General features: G+C 39.1%; 1 protein-coding gene across 1 annotated transcript in view; it reads left to right on the top strand.

The window, feature by feature from the left end:
* FRS2 (fibroblast growth factor receptor substrate 2) overlaps nucleotides 1-23,392 on the top strand; it is a 40,691-nt gene that overhangs the window by 2,337 nt on the left and 14,962 nt on the right. Inside the window, exons 3-4 of the mRNA XM_006146168.3 lie at nucleotides 261-303; nucleotides 21,576-21,670. The gene's annotated coding sequence lies outside the window, so the exon portion shown is untranslated. The remainder of the gene's footprint in view (nucleotides 1-260; nucleotides 304-21,575; nucleotides 21,671-23,392) is intronic.

Here is a 23,392-nt window from a genome sequence, read left to right on the forward strand (position 1 = left end):
GGAAAGAGAAGGAAAGCGAGCTGCCATGTTCTGGACTCAAACTGCTATCAGTCCTGTGGGAGTCCAGCTCCTTCACCAGCCCCAGTATTTTTATTTTTAAAAGTATTTTTTATTTTTAGAGACCCACCTTCTCTTAAACTTTGGTAATGTCAAATCTTTTAATACTTGGAGTGTAATATGTCATTATCATTTTATAATTTTTTATTTTTAAGAGACTGTTTTGAAACTAACATTTCAACTTTCTACCTGATTTTTCTTAGGAACAAAATTATATCTGTTTTTCTCAGAAGAGAATTCTACAAGGTAAGAAATTGTTAATATTGTAATAAAAAAAATTAATGTAGTTGAATTCAGACTTAATTGTTTTTGACTTTTTAAATCCTTTTCCCTATATTTACTTCATATGGGGGAGGTGGGTCTTCAAAATTTCATTGAAATGTGTACTATGATAAAACTATGCATGTATTTGGGACCAGCAGTTAGCATAATAATAGTATGTCGCTGAACTCCCCTGTAGCCAACCACGGTTCGATTCCTGGACCTGGTGGCTTAGATACACCAGGTGCGTGTGTGTGTGTGTGTGTGTGTGTGTGTGTGTGTGTGCCCAAGATCCTGAGAAGAGAATGGAGGAGAAGGGACTGCAATGTGGCCATCCATCCTCCCTGGGGGGTGATTTCTCGCTTTCTGTCTTGCTGTCTTTCTGGCAAGCACACGCGCCCTATAGCAAAAACCTCCCCCCCCCACCCAAAAAAAAGAATAATATAAATTAACAATGACTTAAAATCCAAAGTAAAGGTGACCATCTAAAAATTTTAAAATACATACATGAAAAACTACTTTAAAAATTATTTTATTTAATTTTATTTATTCATTCATTTTTTAATTTGACCAGAAAGAGACACGGGGGCGGGGGGAGGGTTCAGAAAGCAAACCACCAGGTCTGGGACTTGAACCATGGTCAGCCATGTGGGAGTGTCCAATGCCTTAACCACCTTGTCACCTCTGGTCCCCATGAGGAGCTACTTAATCTTTTATTATCTACCTGGAATAAAAGCATTCTATTTTTTAAATTAAATATAAGAGTTAATTTTCCATAGGCAGGAACATAGTTTAACACTCTCCTTTCATTTAAAGCTCCTAAGATAGCTTCCATGAGCTCATAGATCATGTCCACTCAGTAAAAGATGAACACACTCCAATGGAAGAATTTTTTTCCTAAAAGGAATAACTCTATTCTTAAAGACGCTATGAATAAACAGTCATTGAATTTTAAAGCTGACTACTTTTATTATACCCTTTTAATCCTAACTTCAAACAAAATGTGTCTTGCCAACAAATTCTTAGGTCATATAAGAATAGCTCATATACTTGTGAGAATCTTGTAATAATAAGAAAAGATACAAAACTTCAAAAAGTTTGTGGGAAATAGAATTAAAGAATGAGTTTATTTTGATGTAAAAATTTTTTGAAATGCATGCAGTTGTTTTTTTTAACTTTTAATGCCAACTGCTCGTCCCAGTTTATACAATTCTTTAGAGTTCTGAAGAATGAAATATTCAAGTGAACAGTGTATTAATCGCTGTATTAGCTTATTTGCCTTTTGCCAAGATCTTAGAATCAATTGCCTGTTAGTCTTAAGAAATCGGTTTAGTGGGGCCAGCAGGTGGTGTGGTAGTTAAGGTACTAGACTTGCACATGACCAACCACGGTTCAAGTCCCAGAACAGGTGGCTTGAAAATCACTGTGGGCATATGCACATTCATGCCCAAAATCTTGAGAGGAGAAAGGATTGCGGTGTAGGCATCCCCCATCCCAGGTAGTGATTTATTACTTTTCTTGTCTCTCTGTCTCTAGCCAGCACATACATCCTATGGCAAAGCCTTTAAAAAACAAAAACAAAAACAAACCTCTGGTAGGAAGACCTCAGAAACTCTCAAAGTCGATACTGATTTAGATATTCTCTGCATGGTTGAATACTTTCCCTTCAGAGAATTATGTTAGGTAATATACTCCCTTTTGCTAGTTTCTTTTAATTTTTGAGTCTCTGATGTGGCATAGTAGTTTTATTACCTTCACTTTGGTATGTTTCTACACTGCATAAGTAAAACAGATGACATTCTCATGTTACAATTGAGGAGACTAATAGTGGAATCAGTCTTAGGTTCTTTGTAATAATGTATATTGCCACACTACCAACTGATATTTTGCTGTATAATGGAAAATATAATTACTAGGATAATCTTGGAAGAAGTGTTTCTAATCAGAATGAACCTTATAGCCTGAGAAATTTAAAAAACATACACATGCAAAGTAAAATATAAACAGTAAATACTATAGGTGGTAGTCACTTAATCTTTAGATTCACCAAGGCAGCATTTATTAAATAAATGTGAATTTGGTCTACTTCTGATATCTAGGAGAATATTTTACAAATGCTTCCAATTTGGAATGACTGTCATAACTTTGATATTTTTGTTTTGAGCATGCCTGTTTATGTTCCTTAGAAGTGAGCTATCTAGGGTAGACCTCGTGATGTGTGCTGCTGAGGTGCTGTGCTCTGCAGGCTGGCACTGCACAGGAGACCTGGCTTGATTTCTGGTCCAACCTAAAGGCTGGGTGCAGTGATATAATCTCAGTGATGCGGGGGCTGAGGTGGGAGGATCTCAACACAGTGAGACCCTCTGTTTTAAAAATAAAAAAAAGGTATGAGGGGTTGCCCCTTGATGCAGTGTTAATTTGCTGTTTAAGTGAAGCTGGATCCCACATGGTGACCACTGTTAATCCCCCACTTGGTCATCCTAAAAAACACTCCAGGCACATATGCAAGTGCTCAAGACCCGGTGGGCTAGAGGACTGGAGGAAGGGGGTCATGGTGCAAGCAGGCCTTATGGGGGGGGCGCGCTCGTCTGTCTCTTACGCACTCTCACATGCACACTCATGTGCTCTTTTTATATAAATAAAGGAATGAAACAGCTAGGTATCTAGCTTCAATGAGTAGAAGATTAGAATTCTTTTATGGCTATGAAATGAGCATATGTGATAATTTCAGAATATAGTAATCCCTTCTCTCCAAATTATTTGTATTGTGAAAATCAGGCATAATGGATTAAAAACCTTATGTTTTGTTCTGTGGGGCTTAATTTGGTTCAGTCCCAGCTTTAGTGGTACAGGCAGAGATCAAGACGGATTTTGAGTAATGCAGTCCTGTCCTAGGTTATTCTAAATTTGGAGAATCTTCAGATATACCAACCATATAGGTTTTGTTTTTTTTAAGACTTTGTTTACTTTTACATATTCCCATTGTGTAACAATTTTCCTGCCTCAGTCTTTTTCTTTTCTTTTTCAATTTGCTATAGGGCATGTGCACTTGCCAGAGGAGGAGTGAATGGGAGACAGAAAGAAAGAAAGCACCCTCCAGAGGGGATGGCCACACCACAGTCTCATCTTCTCCATTATCTTTTCTAGATTTTGGGCATGCATGCAGACATTCCCGGCGTGTTTTTCAGGCCGCTGGGTCCAGAATTCAAACCACACAGTCAGCCATGTGGGACCCAGCTTCTTTAACCAGCACACTGCCTGGCTGGCCCACCACCACTTGGTTTCGATACCTAGCTTACATTTGAGACTGTAGGAAGATTGTGCGAGATTTCTACACATAGGTGCTAGAATAAAAGGAATGCAGATAAACTGATAGTCTATTTAATATCTTGGAAGTTTTGAGACTTTGAAGTTTGGCAATAATTTTATTGTTCAAAATAGGGTATGATATTAAAAACAAAGACCTTCTGACTGATTTCTCACTGTGTATTAATGTTTTAGGTGTAACCCATTCAGTTTAAAGTTGAACTTTATCACGAAAATGTGGATAGTTTTAGTTTTATGAAAGGACATAATTATTTTAGACACCTTTTTGTTTTGTGTCCCACTCTTAAGAGTTCCATGTGAACTGGCTTGGTTTTATTTTTTTAGCTACTTGTTTTTAGATTTAAAAAAAAAATCACAAAGCTCAGAATAGGTTGAAACTCCACACAAATTGCTGCCACAGAACAAAAGTGCTGACCAAGTTAAATCAACCCCTATAATGTGTATTGAAAAGAAAACCTCTCCCTTCCCCAGTTTGAAGAACAAGCATTTTCCGTGCCAAGAAGGACTGACTTTAAATGGACCAGCTGTCCGTATTAGGAGCGTAGGGTTGCTAAGGTGACCATGGCTGTTTGGAGAAGAATGCAGCTGAGAGGGCAAGTTCTTGATGTGTGAGCTGAGGGAAGGAATGTGGTGTGATTGTGCATCATTCCTCCTAATCACATGCTCACAAAGTGCTGTGTGGGCAGCATGTAGAAACTACAAATCTGAGCTGTATTGCTTGTGTGTGGTTAAAATCATTTAGTTTTCATGTGAACTGGAGTCTTATAGTTTAGATGGAAAATATCTGCCTTGTATGTATGTGTGGGACAGGGTGGTGAAAAGAAGAGGGTTCTTTGGTTCTGGATGAAATGGGAATCAATTTATTTTGCTTGATGGACACATATATTCATTGTTTAAAAAAAGTTTATCTCAGGATAAATATTGTCTTTCCAACTCATCCTTTTTTAGTCATGTGTACAATGTTAGTAGTTATGCAAGTGAATGATACGTTCCTTTTAACTGTGTATATTTCTTTGGGACTTTCATGTCAGAGTTACTTAGAAAGTCCTAAATATGTGTTGTTTACTTGCTCCCTTTCTTCTTCTTTTTTAAATAATTATTAATATAATTTTATCGGGGCCAGCAGGTGGCATGGTGGTTAAAGGTACTGGATTCCCACATGGCTGACTGTAGTTGCAGTCCCAGACCTGGTGGCTTGCTTTCTCATTTTCTCTCTCTCTTCTTCTCTGGTCAAAATGAAATAAACAAATGAATAAATAAATGAAGGTAGCTAATTGTTTAAAATATAATTTTACTTATTATTTGTTATAGGGCATGTCCACTCAACAGGTAGAAAGAGAGAGAGAAGTAAGAAAGCAAGCTGTCAAGTCCAAGACTAAAACAGCAGTCAGCCATGTGGCAGTCGAGCACCCTAACGCCTCACCAGCTGCTTGCCTTTGTTTTTGCTTTTAATAAAGAATGTTCTTGGGGCCAGCAAGTGACATAGTGGTTGAGGGTGTTGGACCCTCACATGGCTGACCATGGTTTGAGTCCTGGACCTGACAGCTTGCTTTCTCACTTTGTGTCTCTTCCTGGTCGAATTAAAATAAATAAATAAATAAATAAAGTTGAATAAAATAATTCTTTAAAAAAATGTTCTTACTCTTTGTAATAGACATCTTATACTTAATATATTATCTCATCCTTGAAGCATTCAAAAATACGTTCTGGCATTTTATCTGGGAAATAAGTAGCCCATTCAGTAAAAATAATCAGTCAGGGACAGTGGGGTCAAACTAAGATCCTGCTTACCAGAGACTTCTGATTTTACCCTGAACATCAGTAAGTAAGATCAGGAACAGCAGTTGGCATAATGGCTATGTCGCTGGACTCCCATGTAGTTGACCACAGTTTGAGTCCCAAACCTAGTGGCTTATACTCACGCTGAGTGCGTGCGTGTGCATGCCCAAGATCCTGAGAGGAGAATGGAGAAGGGATTGCGGTGTGGCCATCCCTCCTGGGGGTGATTTCTCACTTTCTGTCTCTCTGTCTCTCTCGTGAGTACCCTATAGCAAAACAAACAAACAAACAAATACTCTCAAAAAAAAAAAAAAGAAAAATCTAGATACAGACATTGATGTTGACACTTAACTGAACCATGTGTTGTTCTTGCTTTTTTATCCTTTTCTCCAAATCACTATAGTAATGTGTTGATCTCAAATAAGGGCATCAATGTGTAATATATTTAAGGTGTGGAATAATGGTGGCAGCACTGCAGTACAGTAGCATAATATTATTTCTTCTTAATCAGATAATTTATCTGCTTTGACATGATTGCTGTTTAATTGATTAGTTTATAAAATATGGAGGGAAATTATAGCACTAAAATGTACTCACCAGACAAAGACAGAAAGAGAGGAAAAGTGAGAAAGCAAGCCGCCAGGTCCAGGACTCAAACCGCAGTTGACCATGTGGGAGTCCAGCATCTTAACCACCACACCACGCCACCTGTTGGCCCCGAGATCCGACTTTCCTTAACCACTGGACTATGCCCTTATTGGCCATTTTTGTATCTTCTAAGGAGAAGTATCTATTCAAACCCTTTGTTCAATTTTTAATGCAATTGTTTTTAAAATTCTTTTTCTTTTTATTTATGATAGAGTAAATGTGCATGCACATGAGAGTAAGAGAGGGGTAAGCACACTCCACAGACTCCACAGGGTTGTGGCATGCTGCAGTTCCTTTGTCCCATTTTCCAGCCCATTGAATCTTGGGCACTTGTTCACATGCCAAATATGTTTTAGGCTTACTGGGCTGGGGATTCGAACCACATTTACCTTGTGGGATATGGTTTCTGTTGAGCCAGCACATTGCTTCATCATGGAGATAGCCCATTTTGGCTTTTGGTTATTGATTTTGCTGAGTACTAAGAGTTCCTTATATATTCTGGATATCAATTCTTATCACATATATGATTTGCTCTTTCCCATTCTGTAGTCTTTTTACTCTGTTGATTTTTTTTCCCCTTCCTACACAGAAGTTTTTAATTTTGATGTATTCCAATTTGTTTGTTTTTACTTTTGTTGCTGTGGTTTTAGTGTTACATCCAAGAATCATTGCCAAATCCAATGTCACAAAGCTTTCTCCTTGCTCCCTTTTGAGAGTTTTATAGTTTTGAGTCTTACCTTCAGGTCTTTAATTCATTTTGAGTTAGTTTTTGTATATAGTACAAGATAGGGGTCCCACTTCATTATTTTGCATGTAGAAATCCATTTGTTCCAGCACCATTTGTTCAAGAGATTATTCTTTCCACATGGAGTTTTCTTGGCACCCTTGTAGAAAATCAGTTGACCATAAGTGTATGGTTTATTTCTGGACCCTCAATTCTGTTTCTTTGATCTTTTTTTCTCCTTGTGCCAGTACCACAATTGATGATTTGATGCTTGATGATGGTAGCTTTGTTATGAGTTTTGAAATAGAAAACTGAACCCTTTTTCTTTTAAATTACTTTTAAGGTTATTTTATATATTTTATGAGAGGATAGAGATGACAGACAAGTACCCTTAACAGGGTCTTACCCCTTCACGGGGGCTTACCATGCCATCTTTCTCCCACTGCCTCTCAGCCAGCCAGGATCATGGGCACATGTGGGTACGTCCAGCACGTTTAGATTGACCCAGGATCTAAGCCTATACCTCCAGCATTGCACCGTAACACCCTGCAGCCTGTGCTTCCGTGGCTGGTCCTGGATTATTTTTAATAGATTGTATGCTTTTAAAAAATATTGTCAAAATCCAGATTTTCTTATTGTAAAATTGTAATGTCCTGTTTTCAGTTGGATCTTTATGGCAGCTGTAATTACTTTTTATTATTATTATTATTACTGTTTGTCTCTTTTCTCAGTTTTTTCAGAGGTCTATTTTGAATATCCTCTGAAAGAATGAACTTTTGGGAAAAAAAAGTAAATAAATAAATAAGAGAAAAAAATAAAATAAAAATGAACTTTTGGTTCTGTTGATTATCTGTATTGTAAATATTTTCTGTTATTTCTTTCTACTTTCTCAGAATTTTTAAGTGTTAGTATTATTAGCCTTTAAATTTGCCTATAACTGCCATCTTAGCTTCCTTCCCACAAGTTAGAATATATAATATTTGTGGTTTTGTTCCTTTAAAAAAAAAAAGAATTATTTATTTAATTTCATTTCTTGTCATTATTATTTTAATTTGACCAGAGAGAGACAAAGAGAGAGAAAGGGAAAACGAGAAAGCAAGCTGCCAGGTCTGGGACTTGAACCGTGGTCAACCATGTGGGAATCCAGTGCCTTTAACTACCACGCCACCTGTTGGCCCCAGTTTTGTTCATTTTTAAAATAGTTTTGTTTGCTCCATGAGTTATTTAGAGGTGTACACTTAATTTCACAATGTATAACTTTTTAATTATAAAACTTGTTTTGTACTGCATTTCTAATTATTTCATTATGGTCAGAGACCATATGTTGTAATTTGTTGAGGCTAACCTTAATTAAGACTAGCATATGGCTAGTTTTCATAAATGTTCCAAGTATATTTGGAAAGATTGCAAGTTCTCTTTTTTTTTGAGAGGTTTTTGCTATAGGGCGCGTGTGCTCGCCAGAAAAAGACAGAAAGCAAGAAATCACCCCCTGGAGGGGATGGCCATGCCGCAGTCCTTTCTCCTCTCGGATCTTGGGCACAGACGCATACGCGCCCAGCATGAGTGTAAGCCACCGACCGGGTCCGGGACTCGAACCACGGTCTGCTACGTGGAAGTCCAGTGACATAGCCATTGTACCAACTGCTGGTTCCAAGTTCTCTGGTTTTTAAGTACACTGTTATATATATGTTCATGAGCTTGTTAATTATTGTATTCAAATCTTTTGTGTTTATCTGATTTTGTTTCATATTTGGGTTTGGTTTTATTTTGAGACTGTATCAGTTTCCATACTAACAGAGACATATTAATGTCTCTTACCGTGAAAATGAGTTTGTCGATTTCTCCTTGTAGATGTGTTAATTTTTTCTTTATTTATTTTGAATTGTGTTATTAAGTACATTGATAATAAAACGTAATAGTACAATAAAGAATTTGGAAGTGTTTTATCTTTTTGTTGAACTGAAATTTTTATCATTATAAAAAGGCCTCCTATCCAAAAGATGTTTTTAGCCTTCCAGTTTGTTTTGTTATTGCCATTTTCTTAGATTAATATAGCTACATAGCTTTCTTTTAGTTCGTATTGTATTTTCTACTTTTTAGCTTTTTATGTACTTCTGTTTCAGCTTGTGTCTAGTAAACAGGGTAAGGTTCAACTTCCTTTTTTTCCCCTCCCGAATGACAATCTTTTTGAGAGGGGTTTTTGCTATAGGGCGCACACGCTCACCAGAGAGACAAAGCAAGAAATCACCCCCAAGGGTATTGGTAACCCACAGTCCCCTCTCTTCCATTCTCCTCTTGGGATTCTGGACATGCTCACACACTCATACCTTCTTCCCAATAACACCATTGACTGTTATCTTAGTTTGAACATATTCTTCTTCTGTATAACATACAAAGTTTTAGACAAATTACTACTTGGACAATCTTTGCTTGTATTTATGTACTTATACTATTTTCTTGGTTCACTATTGCTTTTTGAATCTGCGACTTTCCTTTCATGATAATTTTTTTCTGTCTGAAATTTTTTTTGTTATTTTTTGGTTTTGCTATAAGGTATGTCCGTTGCTAGAGAGAGACAGTGAAAAGGAAAGTGAGAAATTAACCCCCATGTGGGATGGCCATGCCACAATCCCTACTCCTCCACTCCACAATCCCTTCTGTTCCATTTTCCTCCTGGAATTTTTGGCACACACACACACATGCCCAGCTTGATTTTCTTTTTCTTTTTCTTTTTGAGAGACATTTTTTTTTTGCTACAGGGCACATACTCTTGCTAGAGATACAGAGACAGAAAGACAGAAAGCAAGAAATCACCCCTCAGGGGGGGGATGACCCTTCTTCTCTGTTCTCCTCTTGGAATTGTGGGTACTCACACACTCATACCTGGTGTGAGTTTTATGCTGCCAGTCCTGGGACTCGAATCACACTCCACTATGGGGGAGTTCAGTGATATAACCATCATGCCATCTTCTGGTCCCCCTAGTGTGATTTTCAAGCCCCTGGTTGCAGGACTCAAACTGCAGTCAGGTATATGGATGTCCAGTACCTTAACTACCATTCCACCTGCTAGCCCCTGCCTGAACATTCTTTATGATTTTCTTTAGTGAAGCTCTTTTAGTGAAAAAATGAGTTTTGTTTGTCTAAAAATGTCCTTATTTTATCTCCATTCTTCAACGATAGCTTCTCTGGATAGCTTCTCGTGTGTAGAGTTTAAAGTTTTCTTTTTTAAAGAAAGTATTTAATTGTTTATTCATTCACTTATTTTTTAAAATTTGACCAGCAGAGAGAAAGAGAGAGAGAGAAAGTGAGAAGTCTGGGACTCAAATCGTGGTTGGCCATGCCACCTGCTGGTCCCTTGAATTTAAAGTTTTCTCATCACGTTGAAGACGTTACTCTAGTTCCTTGACTAGCCAGTGTTGCTGTTGAGAAGTCTTAATTGCCCTTTCTTTGTATATTATCTCACTTTCTTCTGCGTTTCTTTTCTTTTCTTTTTTCAATTTGCTAGAGGGCCCATGTGCTTCCCAGGACAGAAAAGAGGGAAAGGAAGAAAGCACCCACTATGGATAATGGTTATGCAGCAGTCCCTTCTCCATTTCTCCCTTCTTTTTGCGATTTTGGCTGTGTGTGCACATGCATGCACTCAATGTGTTTTTCAAGCCTCTGGGTCCAGGACTGTGTGGGATCCAGCTGCTTTAACCACCATGTCACTGGCTAGCCCAGTAATCTCTTTTTTTACTTGGCTATTTTAAGCCCTTTTTTCCCTCCCTGTAGTTTTATATAAGTATTGAAGTTTTTTTTTTTTTTTTTCGTTGCATGATTTCGCTTTTGTAATCCCACTTTTGGATTCTCTTGTTTTCCTGCATCTGAGACTATGATAGTATTTTTAAATAATTGCAAAAATTTCTTGGCCATTAACTTTTTCTATAATGTCTCTTTATTTCTCTTATATCCTCTTTTTTTCCTTATATAACTAATTAGACGTAGTCGTTTTCCGTGTTTTTTACTCCCTTCCATCTTTTTCCTTTCCTTAAACTCAATTAAGAGCTGCCCTGTACTTAAAAATTCTCACAGGGGATTTTTTTCTTCTCTCTACCAGCACCAAGGTCAAGCAAGCAAGTTTGCTGTTGTCACCTCCTGCCATGTAGATTTATTGCACAATCAGCTTTCAGTTGTATGCAAGGGAGTCTCAGAATATATTGCATGTTTTCTGTAGTCCTCAGTTTTCAAAGCCACTTTCCATAACTGTTCATATTTGTACTGAATTATGAAGAGTTTAAAAATAATAATTAAAACAATTTTAGAGCATCGTAGATTCAGGCAATAGAGTCAGTCTGGGCATCTAACCTGCTGTGTTACCAGAAATAGAAATTTCTCACTCCATTTCAAATATAGGGTTTATATATGAAAAATAGAATTCCAATCAGCAGGCCCCCAATTAAAAAAAAAAAAAGGCTCAGGACATAAGTTTGGTGAATTTATGCCTTTTTATGTTTAACCTAACTTAAAAGTGTTTAAGGGTATATGGTGTATGCTTGTGTCCTAACTTCCTACTTTAACCAACTATATAACTTCAGGTCTCTCTCACCACCACCACCACCACCCCCACACAAAAGGTTTCTGATGCTTAAAATCACTGATACAGAACTTATGAAGTTAAAGGCCATGTGCTTTAATATGCAAGATCCCTTTGGCTCTGAGCATAGGGCCTTCTTTTATACCTTATTAGGAATAATGAGCCTGTTTCTGAGGATTGAGTTCATGAGCATTCAAAAGAATGAACTATGGGACCAGCAGCGCAATGGCTATGTCACTGGACTCCCTCGTAGTCGACCACGGTTCAATTCCCGAACCCGGTGGCTTAAACTCACGCTGGGCACTTGTGCATGTGTGCCCAAGATCCTGAGAGCAGAATGGAGGAGAAGGGATTGTGGCGTGGCCATCCCCCCTGGGGGGTGATTTCTCGCTTTCTGTCTCTCTGTCTCTCTCTGTCTGTCTGGCGAGTGCACGTTCCCTATAGGAAAAACCTCTCCAAAAAATAAAAAAGAATGAACTATGAAAGAAGACACATACATGTTTTATTAAGTGGCAGTTCTAAGACCTGCTGTGCCCTCAGCTGAGAATAAGATTGACGCATGAACAAACTAAGAATTAAAAGTTATTTTAAAAATATAGGCTGGGGGGCTAGCAGTTGGCATAATGACTGTGTCACTGGGCTCCCATGTAGTCGACTGTGATTCGAGTCCCGGACCTGGTGGCTTAAACTCACACTGGGCACGTGTGCATGCATGCCCAAGATCCCAAGAGGAAAATGGAGGAGAAGGGATTGTGGCGTGGCCAGCTCCCTGGTGCGTGATTTCGCGCTTTCTGTCTCTCTGTCTCTCTCTGTCTGTCTGGTGAGCGCACGCGCCCTATAGCAAAAACCTACTCCCCTCCACCCCCCCAAAAAAAACTATGGGCCAGGAACCAGCAGATGGCATAATGGTTATGTCATAGGACTCCCATGTAGTCAACCATGGTTCAAGTCTTGGATCCAGAGGCTTAAAACTTACTACAAGTATGTGTGCATGCGTGCCCAAAATCCTGAGAGGAGAATGGAGGAGAAAGGATTATGACATAGCAATAGCCCTGGGGCGTGATTTCTCACTTTGTGTCTCTCTGGAAAGCATATGTGCCCTATAACAAAAATCTCTCTGAAAAATAAATTGCTAGCCACTGTGGCCATCAGGTGGCATGGTGGTTAGGGGCACTGGACTCCCACATGGCTGACCAAGGTTTGCATCCTGGACCTGGATGCTTGCTTTTTCACTTTCTCTCTTTCTCTCACACTCTGTTCCTCTCTGGTCAAATTAAAATAAATAAATAAATAAATTTAAATAAAATAATTCTTTAAGAAAAAAAATTACTGACCAACCCCTGGTGTGGTGGTTAAGTTGGCTGGATTTCCAAATGACTCACTGTGTGATTCCAGTCCTGGACCTCATGGCTTGAAAAAATATGCTGGGCACACGTGCGTGCCTGTAATCCCAAAAGTTGGGTGAGATGGAGAAGAATGGACTTGGGCGTGACCATTCTCCATGGGGAGTGTTTTCTCATTTTCCCCCTCTTTCTGTCTCTGGTGAGTGCACGTGCCCACTGGCAAAATTAAAAGAGAAAAAACTGTAATTCAAGGTCAGCCCCCATAGTCTAGTGGTTAAGGGAGTCAGAGCCCACACGACCAATCAGTTTCAATCCTGGCACCAACGTCTTGGAAAGCTCACCACGCACGTGTGCATACATTCATGCGCAAAATCTCAACAGAATGGAGAAATGGAGAAGGGATTGTGGCATCTTGGGGGTTGCTCTCTCCCTCTGTCTGTGGTTGGCACATGCACCCTGTGGCAGTTTTTAAAGAAGCAATACAGAGGGCTGGCTCTCGGGTACAGCAGTGATGCACTGCTGAAGAGGATGTGACTGGATCCCATGATGATCATGGTTTGAACCCCTGGCCTGCTTATGAGTGTCCAGAATCCCACAAATCGATGGATTGGAGGAAGGAGATTGTGGAATGATCAGACCCTGTAGAGGTTGCTCACCCATATCTCTCTCTCTGACTCTCGTGCACTCTTTCGTGATTAAGATGGGGGTTGAGGGGCAACATGAAACTCAGAACTGGCCACTTAGAGTGATTTCAGGAGGACCCAGTAGCCTAACACATACCTGTCACCCTGATGGCAATGTCCAAGAGATTCTTTTATAAGTACAGATATAGTCTGATTCACTGGCACTTTCTTTTAAGGGACAGATGTATTTTATTTTTTTGTTTTGACTGGGGAACATTTGTTCTTGATTAAAATTTCCCCTCTTTCAGATTAATGAAGCTGCTAGAATATATTTTGCTGTGAAACTATCTGGAGGGGGGAAAAAAACCCAAACCTTTTGTGATAGGTTCCTGTCAGACAACTGAAATAGGATTTGATTCTGTAATCCTAGAGTTCTCTAGACTCTGATGGTTCTTTTATTCCTTAGGACTAAGAACTGAGTGTAGGTATTGGCAAGAAATTGTTAGCAAGGAAAGAAGTAGTAGGGGAGAAGAAGTTGGGGGACTCACTGTGGTACTGAAGCGACTCTGAAAGTGCACCATGGGCAGTTCTGCACCATGTGTCCAGATGCATTATTTTTGTTTGAAATAAACCCAGGTTATATATCTCTGTAAAGTCTATTGATAAGTATTAGGGGGCTTGTCAGGACGTTCGTCCGAGATGTGAATTCTGAGCATAATCTTTCTGGTCCATGGCATCTTTAACCAGAATGTGAATGTTAGGCTCTGCACTTTGGCAGTTTAAAAAAAACATAATCATTTTATTTATTTTATTTATTATTAATTTTTAATTTACTACAGGGCACACATGCTCACCAGAAATAGGGGTAGAGGGTAGGGTGAGAAAGCAAGCTACTACACTCAGGTCTCAAACCACTGTCAGCCATATGGAAGTCCAGCACACTAACCACCATGCCTCCTGCCTGGCTTCACTAACTAACTTTTGCCTACTTCAATTCTCCTTGCAATTTCTCTTGGCCACTGTGTTTTTCACACTCTTCTTAGGCCCATTTTTAAGAGATTTTTGCTATAGGACAAGTGTGCTTGTCAGAGAGACAAAGTGAGAAATCACCCCCTGGGGGGATGGCCACAGCACAATCCCTTCTCCTCCATTCTCCTCTTGGGATTTTGGGTGGGTGCACATGCACACACACATGTGCCTAGCATGAGTTTCAACATGCTAGATCTGGGACTTGAACCGTTGACCATATGGGAGTCCAGAGCACCTTAACTTCTATGCCACCTGCTGGCTCCACCCCAACCTGTTTTGTACATAGGCTACCTTTGGGCTCTGCATACACATTTATAGCTTTATTTATAAGGAAACCTTTATTAAGTATTGTTTTGTATATTTAGTTAATAATTTATTGATTATAAAAGCCATTTACACGCTATAGAAAATGTGAGAGAAAAATTTTCATTCTACCACCAAGTGAACCAGTGATCATAGAAAAGTTGCAGACAAAGTTCAGATATTCCCATATACCCTTCACCCAGCTTCCCTTAACGTTAACATCTTTTTTTTTTTTTTTTTGGAGAGGTTTTTGCTATAGGGCGTGTGCGCTCGCCAGACAGACAGAGACAGACAGAAACTGAGAAATCCCCCGCCCAGGGGGGATGGCCACGCCATAATCCCTTCTCCTCCATTTTCCTCTTGGGATCTTGGGCACACACGCACACGCGCCCAGTGTGAGTTTAAGCCACTGGGTCCGGGACTCGAGCTGCGGTCGACTACGTGGGAGTCCAGTGACATAGCCATTACCCTAGCTGCTGGTCCCTTAATGTTAACATCTTAATGATATATTTGTGAAAACTGAGAAATCAGGGCCGGCAGATGGCATGGTGGTTAAGGGTGTTGGACTCCCACAGTGCCCACTGCAGTTTGAGTCCCAGACCTGGCAGCTTGCTTTTTTGCTTTCTATCTCTTGCTCTTGTTCTTTCCCTCTCTGGTCAAATTAAAATAAATAAATAAATAAAGTTAAATAAAATAATTCTTTTTAAAAAAGAAAACTAAGAAATTAAAACTAGCACAGTACTATTAGCTACAGATTATTTTTCAGGTGTTTTCTGTAATATCTCTTTTCTGTGTCAGGATCTAACTTGGGATAACATACTACATTTAGTGTCCTGTTTTTTTAAATAACAGCTTTTGTATTTTATTTCCTGCATAACTTTATATCAAAAATTTTTTCTTTGTCATTAAATATTCTTTTTTTTTTTAAATTGCCGAGGGGGGAAACAGTTGGCATAATGGTTACATCAATGGACTCACGTAGTTACCACAGTTTGAGTCCTGGACCTGGTGACTTGAGACTCACATTGGGCATGTGTGCATACATGCCCAAAAGCCTGAGAGAATGGAGGAGAAGGGATTATGGCATGGCCATCCCTCCTGGGGGGTGATTTCTCACTTTCTGTTTCTCTCTTTCTCTCTCTGTCTCTCCAGCGATCACACGTACCCTATAGCAAAAACCTCTCTTAAAAAAAAGAAAAATTGCCAGAGGGCATGTAACTCGCCAGAAACAGAGACAGAGAGAGAGGTAAAGGGAGAAAGCAGTCCCATTCGTGCATGGTCATGCCCCATCCCTTCTCTGCTGCCTTTTCTCCATCCTGTCAGGATTTGTGGCATGCACATGCCCAAGCTGTACATGTTTTTCAAGCCAGCAGGACTGGGGCTTGAACTGGATATTGAAGTGATTTGTATATATGTCATTGATTTTTTTTTTTTTTTTTAAGATTTAAAAGGGGGAGTATGGGGACTGCCAGGTGACATGGTTGTTAAGACGCTGAGCTCCCCCCTTGGCTGACCGTGGTTCAAGTCCTGGACTTGGCAGCTTGCTTTCTCATTCTTCTTTTTTTCTCTCTGTCTCTCTTGGGTCAAATTGGATAATAGTAATAAATAAAATTAAATAAATAATTCTTATAAAAATAAAAAGGGAGAAAATGGATGGTAGAGAATTATGGATTACAAAGCTGTTTATCAACATTGCTCTCAGGATAAAGAAACCTAAAAGAAGAAAAATTATTTAGTAATGCACAGACACAGCCAGTTCACATATATTTCGAATAGTCAGGTACTCCTGTAGTTCCGTGTGCACATGTGTACTTTAAATCTTCAGCTAACAAGGACACTGTGGTGCTGGCGTCCTTGCTTCTCACATGATGGCTCTGGTCGGGGTAGCTAGCAGAATGCACTGAGAATCAGCACTCCTCGGCTTTTTTTTTTTGTAAACTCTTCTTCCTGAGAATAATATAAGTAATAAATACATCCTTACCAATGTTAATAATAAACAGAAAACAAATGTGTATACATGGAGGGAAAAAGAGACCTACCCAGTGGTTTAAAAAATAGCCACGCCATTGACGCAAAGGACACGGTTTTTGAATGCCGTTCTTTTTATTGTTTTACTGTAATGAAACATGGCAGTTAGCTGTGCCCAAAATTTAGAGTTCTGTTGCTGGCCTTCTAACTATAGATATTTTGTCCTGGCTGTATTTGAACAGAACTACTGTAGTATAAGCCACATTCACCCTTAGTGCTCATGAACTGAAAGAGCAAATATACCTTCCTAAACACCAAATTTATAATCACACTTGTGAATAGAGTTCAGTGTTCTCTCTGCTTGTCATTTTGCAAGAATCATATTGGAATAATTTAGGACAGCTTTACTAAATTTATTAATGTAACACTTGTTATAAGGATGGTGCTTAAGTTCTAGGCTTCTCTGCTTGCAGTGCAAAAGGCTCTTTGTGATACCAAAGACAGGATTTTACCTTTAGTGGTGATATAATAATGCCTTTGTCTTTTAAAACACTGTATACTTTTTAAAAAAAGTCTTTATGTTCAGAATCAATTTGGTTTTTATAGTTAATCTATGAAGTAGGTGTCCTAATCTTCTAACTGAGGACATTTCAGTACAGAGAGGATGACTGACTGTTGAAGACATATAGCATTGTTTTATAATAAAAATTATTTTATGTCAGTAGCTGAGTTTTACTGAGTGTATAGGATTGTCGGAAAAGTCATGACACATTTTTGCATGCGAGGCACTGTTTTAAAACTTTTTATATGTATTAATTCATAGGAGTTTGCGCTTTGGAGTTATCTCAGTATTTAAGTCTGGTTCTTTCTCTGATCAATTATTGACTTTAGAAAAGCTGCTTTTTTTAAGCTTTGCTTTCCTCATTTAGAAAATAGAAATAATTGAGGTATCTGTGTCATAGAGTGGTTGTTTGGATTAAATGAGAAAATCCAAATGACTATATATCTGCCATATGAGGGTCTTCAGCAAGTTCTTCATGAAAAAATGCATATTTTGGAAAAACTATGTATAGATTTCAGGGTTTTTTTGCACCAAAATAAATTTGTACTTTAATTCAATTTTTTTCACAAACAAAATTCCACCCACCCACCCACCCCCCCTTTTTTTTTTGAGAGGTTTTTGCTATAGGGCTCATGGACTCACCAGGAAGACAGAGAGAGACAGAGACAGAAAGTGAGAAATCACCCCCCAGGGGGGATTGCCACGCCACAGTCCCTTCTCCTCCATTCTCCTCTTGGGATCTTGGGCATGCACGCACACGCACATGCCCCCAGTGCAAGATTAAGCCACCAGGTCCGGGACTCAAACTGCGGTCGACTACATGGGAGTCCAGTGACATAGCCATTATGCTGACTGCTGGTCCCTAAAATCCCCTTATTTGCTATAGAAAAATAAAGTGGTAGTGAACATTATTTAGCATAATTTTTAGCCTCTTGATAATTTCTTTATAAAATTGTTGTATTATTTTTTAGTAAGCATAATAGTTGATACTATTATACATGCCTATTTTACAGAAAAGCATCCATGTTGCAATAATATTATACCTCCGTATAGTGGCTATAACAGTCTTTTCCCTCTTAATACCCCCTAATTACTTTTTGGTTCTTGCTCCAGAGAGAAATTAAGTCAAGGAGAGTATCTGAGGCTTCTGTATCTCAGAGTCATAGGCAGGACACCCATAGTCCATTGGGTCATATTTGTTCCAGGAGTGCTTTGGTATAATTTGTCTGCAATGCAGAATGTTTTCTTGTGGAAGATTTTTTTAAAATAATACACAAAAAGTATTTTAATCCGTCAGACAACTGAAACATTGAATACTTGCCAGAAAAACAGTAAAACCAAATAATACTTGGACAGTGCTAATAATCTATAAAGTAATAAAACTGAATAAATACTGATCCTCAAAAAGAGGTAAAAAAATGCTCAGAGTCAAATGGGTTTTTAAAAATCTTTTTTGAGTTGGTATTTCAATTCTTTCAAGTGTTTAACTTCCTTTCAAAACATGTCTGTTTTTTAAAAAAAATGATTTATTTTATTTAATTTTATTTATTCATTCATTTATTTTAATTTGACCAGAGAGAGAGAGAAAGTGAGAAAGCAAGCTACCAGGTCCAGGACTTGAACCGTGGTCAGCCATGTGGGAGTGTCTAGCACCTTAACCACCACGCCACCTGCTGGTCACCAAAACATGTCTTAAATTGATTTTGAGGTATAACTGGATCACTCTCATTTTTGTTCGTTTTACTTACTATTTTTTACAGAATTATTTGTTTGTTGTTGTTATGATTATTTAATATGACCAGAGAGAGACAGAGAGAAAATGAGAAAGCAAGCCACCAAGCAGGCCGAGGAACTAAGGTTGGCCCTGTGGGAGTCCAACACCTTAAACACTGTGCCACCTGCTGGCCCCACTGCTTTTTAGTTTTGTTGTTGTTGTTTTTAAAGAGATTTTTTTGCTATAGGGCATGTGTTCTTACTGGAAAGACAGAAGCAGAAAGCAAGAAATCAACCCCCCAGGGATGATGACCATGCCACAGTCCCTTTTCCATTCCTCCATTCCATTTGTGCAAACATGCACATGTGCCCAGTGTGAGTTTTAAGCTGCTGGGTCCCGGGCTCAAACTGCCATCCACTACATGGGAGCCCATTGATGTAACCATTAATTTTACTTACTATCAATATGATTAAACATGTTACAGAATGGTGGTTGGAGAATGCTTATAAATGGAATGAAGAAAGAGGACAGAGATTTTTCTTGGTGATTGGCTAAAATCTTTTAGAAGAAAGAAGGGATGGACAAAGAGAATATGTATTCATTTACATCTAGAGAAATAATTGTGACTAGCAGGTGGCCTGGTGATTATAGGTGCTGAACTCCCACATGACCAACCACGGTTTGAGTTGTCCCAAATCCCAGGAGGAAAATGGAGATTGCTATGTGGCCATGCCCCCTTGGGGGTGAATTCTTACTTTCCCTCTCCTCATCTCTTGCTTATGGGAAAAAAAAAAAAAAGAAAGAAAGAAAAAAGAAGAGAGAGAGCGAGAGAAAGGATTATAGAATTTGCTCAGCCTTGTGCAGTTTTGCAAGCCAGAGATAAAGCATGTTGTATATTTGAACTCCTGGAGAAAAGGAGAGGTCTAAAGAAGAAGCTCAGAGTTTGCTACCCACCTTCAAGTGAGCTATAGCAGTAGTTTATAAGGGGCAGAAGCGAACACCTAGTATGCTGATACTGTATGTAGGAGATTCAAAGTCCAGCCCTGAAATATTTGATTGCATGTGGGTACATGGTCTTGGAAACATTCATTCTGAATTCCAATTGTATTTGTTAAGTCTAGTTGATATGTGTGACACTATTCTCATAATTCCTAATAAAATGTTTGACATGTCATAGGTATTCAGTAAATATTACTGTCCTTGTTTGAATTTGATTTACTTGTTTATTTATTTTGGGAGAGGTTTTTGCTATAGGGCATGTACACTCGCCAGAAAGACAGAAAGAGACAGAGATGGATAGTGAGCAATCAGTCCCCAGGGAGGATGGCCACACTATAATCCCTTCTCCTTCATTTTCCTCTCAGGATCTTGGGTGCACATGCACCAGGTGTGAGTTTAAGCCACCAGGTCCGAGACTTGAACCGCAGATGACTACATGGCAGTCCAGCAACATAGCCATTACGCCAACTGCTGGTCCCTTCAATTTGATTTTTTAAAATACGTTGTAAAGACTAAATAAATTGACTAGGAATTTTCTAAAAATACATTGAAATCTCTGTAATTTAGGATCGTAATTTATCACAATAATATCACTATTTTGTGACTCTGTGACATGCTTGTCATACCATCTGTTTCTCATTGACTTCTCTATTGCTTCTGGGAGGGTCTCTTGAAATAAATAGGCAGGTACAGAGGGTAGATTCCCCCCGAATGCATTGCCATTGGGGGTGTGTGCTCACCAGAGAGAGAAAGGGAGAAATTCCTCACCTTCCCAATGGGGCAAATCAATCTTAGAAATGAATTCTTTTGGGAACCAGCAGTTAGCGTAATGGCTATGTCGCTGGACTCCCACGTAGTCGATCGTGGTTCGCGTCCTGGACCCGGTGGCTTAAAACTCACGCCGGGCGTGTGTGCGTGTGTGCCCAAGATCCCGAGAGGAGAATGGAGGAGAAGGGATTGCAGCGTGACCATCCCCCCTGGGGGGTGATTTCTCGCTTCCTGTCTCTATGTCTCTCTCTGTCTGTCTGGCGAGCGCACGCGCCCTATAGCAAAAATCTCTCCAAAAAAAAAAAAAAAAAAGAAATGAATTCTTTTGAGTTTGTTTAAATAGATTAACTGAACTAATAGTGCTGCCAGAGGCTTCTAAGGAAAATTGTTTTTATTATTATTATTCCTTTAAAGAATTATTTTACTTAACTTTATTTACTTTATGTTTGACCAGAGAGTGACAGAGTAAGGGGTAGGGGGAAACAAGCCACCAGGTCCAGGACTTGAACCACAGTCGGCCATGTGGGATCCAGTATTCTTAACCACCATGCCAACTGCTGGCCCCGGAAAATTGTTATTGTTATTATTATTATTTTTTTTTTTTGAGAGGTTTTTGCTATAGGTACATGCACTCGCCAGAAAGACAGACTGAAAGTGAGAAATCACCCCCAGGGGGGGATGGCCACACCGCAATCCCTTCTCCTCCATTCTCCTCTCGGGATCTTGGGCACGCATGTACATGCACCCGGCATGAGTTTAAGCTACCGGGTCCTGGACTCAAACCGCAGTCGACTACATGGGAGTCCAGTAACATAGCCATTATGCTAATTGCTGGTCCCAGGGAAAGTTATTATTTTAACAGAAATAACTTCTCAGTTTTTTTCCTACTATTTTTAGGTTAAGTCAGCAAACAAAAGAAACATGGTATTTTGAAATATGATTAAACTCCTGATGCAGCAGCAGAGGCTAAGAATATTCATGGCCAGATCTAGGTAAGTTCATCTTAAAAAATCACTATGTCTGTAAACTGTATTTTTAAACTAGAGAATTTTACAATGTTTTCTTGAGTACAACTATTTTTGTCTCCTGATTTCAAAGAACAAGGCAAGTAGCATAAATTAAACTAAGATAGTGTTTACTAATTTAAAATATTCAGCAATATTGAATCTTCTAAAACACAAACTACCGTTAGTTTCTAAGTGTGCCGTGGTTGCTCTTGTGTATGGGTCTTTTAAGGAAGTATGTCATAGTAACATCGTTTGTGCCTTTGGTGGGTTTTAAGTTTGCAGGAGTATATGTTGATGAGATCACATGGTCTTTCATCAAGTATTTATAGGACTAGTGCATAATGCTAGATCTCATTTAACTCAGGTGTGGTCTTGCAGTAGTAATCTGGTAGTCATAAATGCAGAGTATTCAGCCTTTCTTCTTGCCTAGGAGTTTGTGGTTCAAGAGGAGTCAAAAGAGTGGATGAAAACTCCACGTTAAAAAGTCTTGCAAGAGTGGGAAGCCTGACCACAATTGCCCGTGTTCCAGCTGTTTCAGTCTCACTCAGACTAAGCCTATTCTTTAACCTACTGAGGCCCTTCTGTTCCTTTTTGTCTCCTTTCTCTCCTTTTATGTTAGCCTTCTTCTTTCTTTACTTCTTTCCTGTCCAGACCCGATGATCTATCACTTCAAACCTCTGTATTGCCCACATTCTTTCATTTCCTTGCCCTCTTGCCCTCTGACCCTGGGTCAGCCGAACTGTCTACTCTCTGCTCTGCTGAGCGCAGCTCACAAAACAGCATCATCTTGCGCTGCAGCCTCTGCTGAGCTCTCATCAAAGCCAACCTAATAATCGTGCTCCCTTTTCTTGGGTAGCTCCTCAGTGACTAATCCTACCATTCTCTTGGAGCTCCTCTTTCCACAAGCTTTGCCTTCTGCTTTACAAAAGTTTAGGATGACAGATGTTACCTACTTTAGCTTCTCTACTATGTTCCACCCACTCTGTTTCTTCCCTCTCTCTTCAGAGGGTGCGACGTTCCTTCTGCTTTGGGTAAACTTCTCAACCCGGGCCCTGGAACTCATCTTCTTAGTCTCCCCCTGTCTTAGTCTCTTAGTTAACCCGTCTTTCTTTCTTTCTTTTTTTTTTTTTCTTTTCTTATTTTTATCTGTTTTCTTTTTTTCTTATTTTTAACCTCTCCTGACCAACTGATTACAAACCTTCATATAAATCTGTATCATCTTAAAACTGAATAATTCAAGCAACATACTTTTTCTGAACCCAAATCTTTCCACCCTCTACAATTTTTTTCCCAACCAATTCTTGTAAAACTGGTTTAATTCGCTGGGGGCTACTTTTGTATTACGTTATCTTTCATTTGCTCACTTTAATTTGGCTTCATGGGAGTCCAGCGACAGCCATTTCACCTACTGCTCGTCCCAAAACTCATGACTCTTAAAAGGTACAGACAGTGACTTAATCATCTATATATCTTGACACTTAGCTAGCATATTACAGCAGAATACCAAGTGTGTCTTAATTAACTGTACTATTTTGTCATTTTAAAATTTATACACTAGTCTTCTTTTTCATCATCTTAATACTAATACCTGCCAGTTATCTTTTCCCTTCCTTTCTTTAGTGCAGCCATTGAGTTTACAAAGGACCTGAAGCACCTGCTGTGTTGCTAGGTGTTCTGTTAGGCACTGGGAATGCAAAGTGAGTACCA

This window comes from Tupaia chinensis, unplaced genomic scaffold (assembly GCF_000334495.1).
Source record: "Tupaia chinensis unplaced genomic scaffold, TupChi_1.0 Scaffold000168_1, whole genome shotgun sequence".
Lineage (NCBI taxonomy): Eukaryota > Metazoa > Chordata > Mammalia > Scandentia > Tupaiidae > Tupaia > Tupaia belangeri.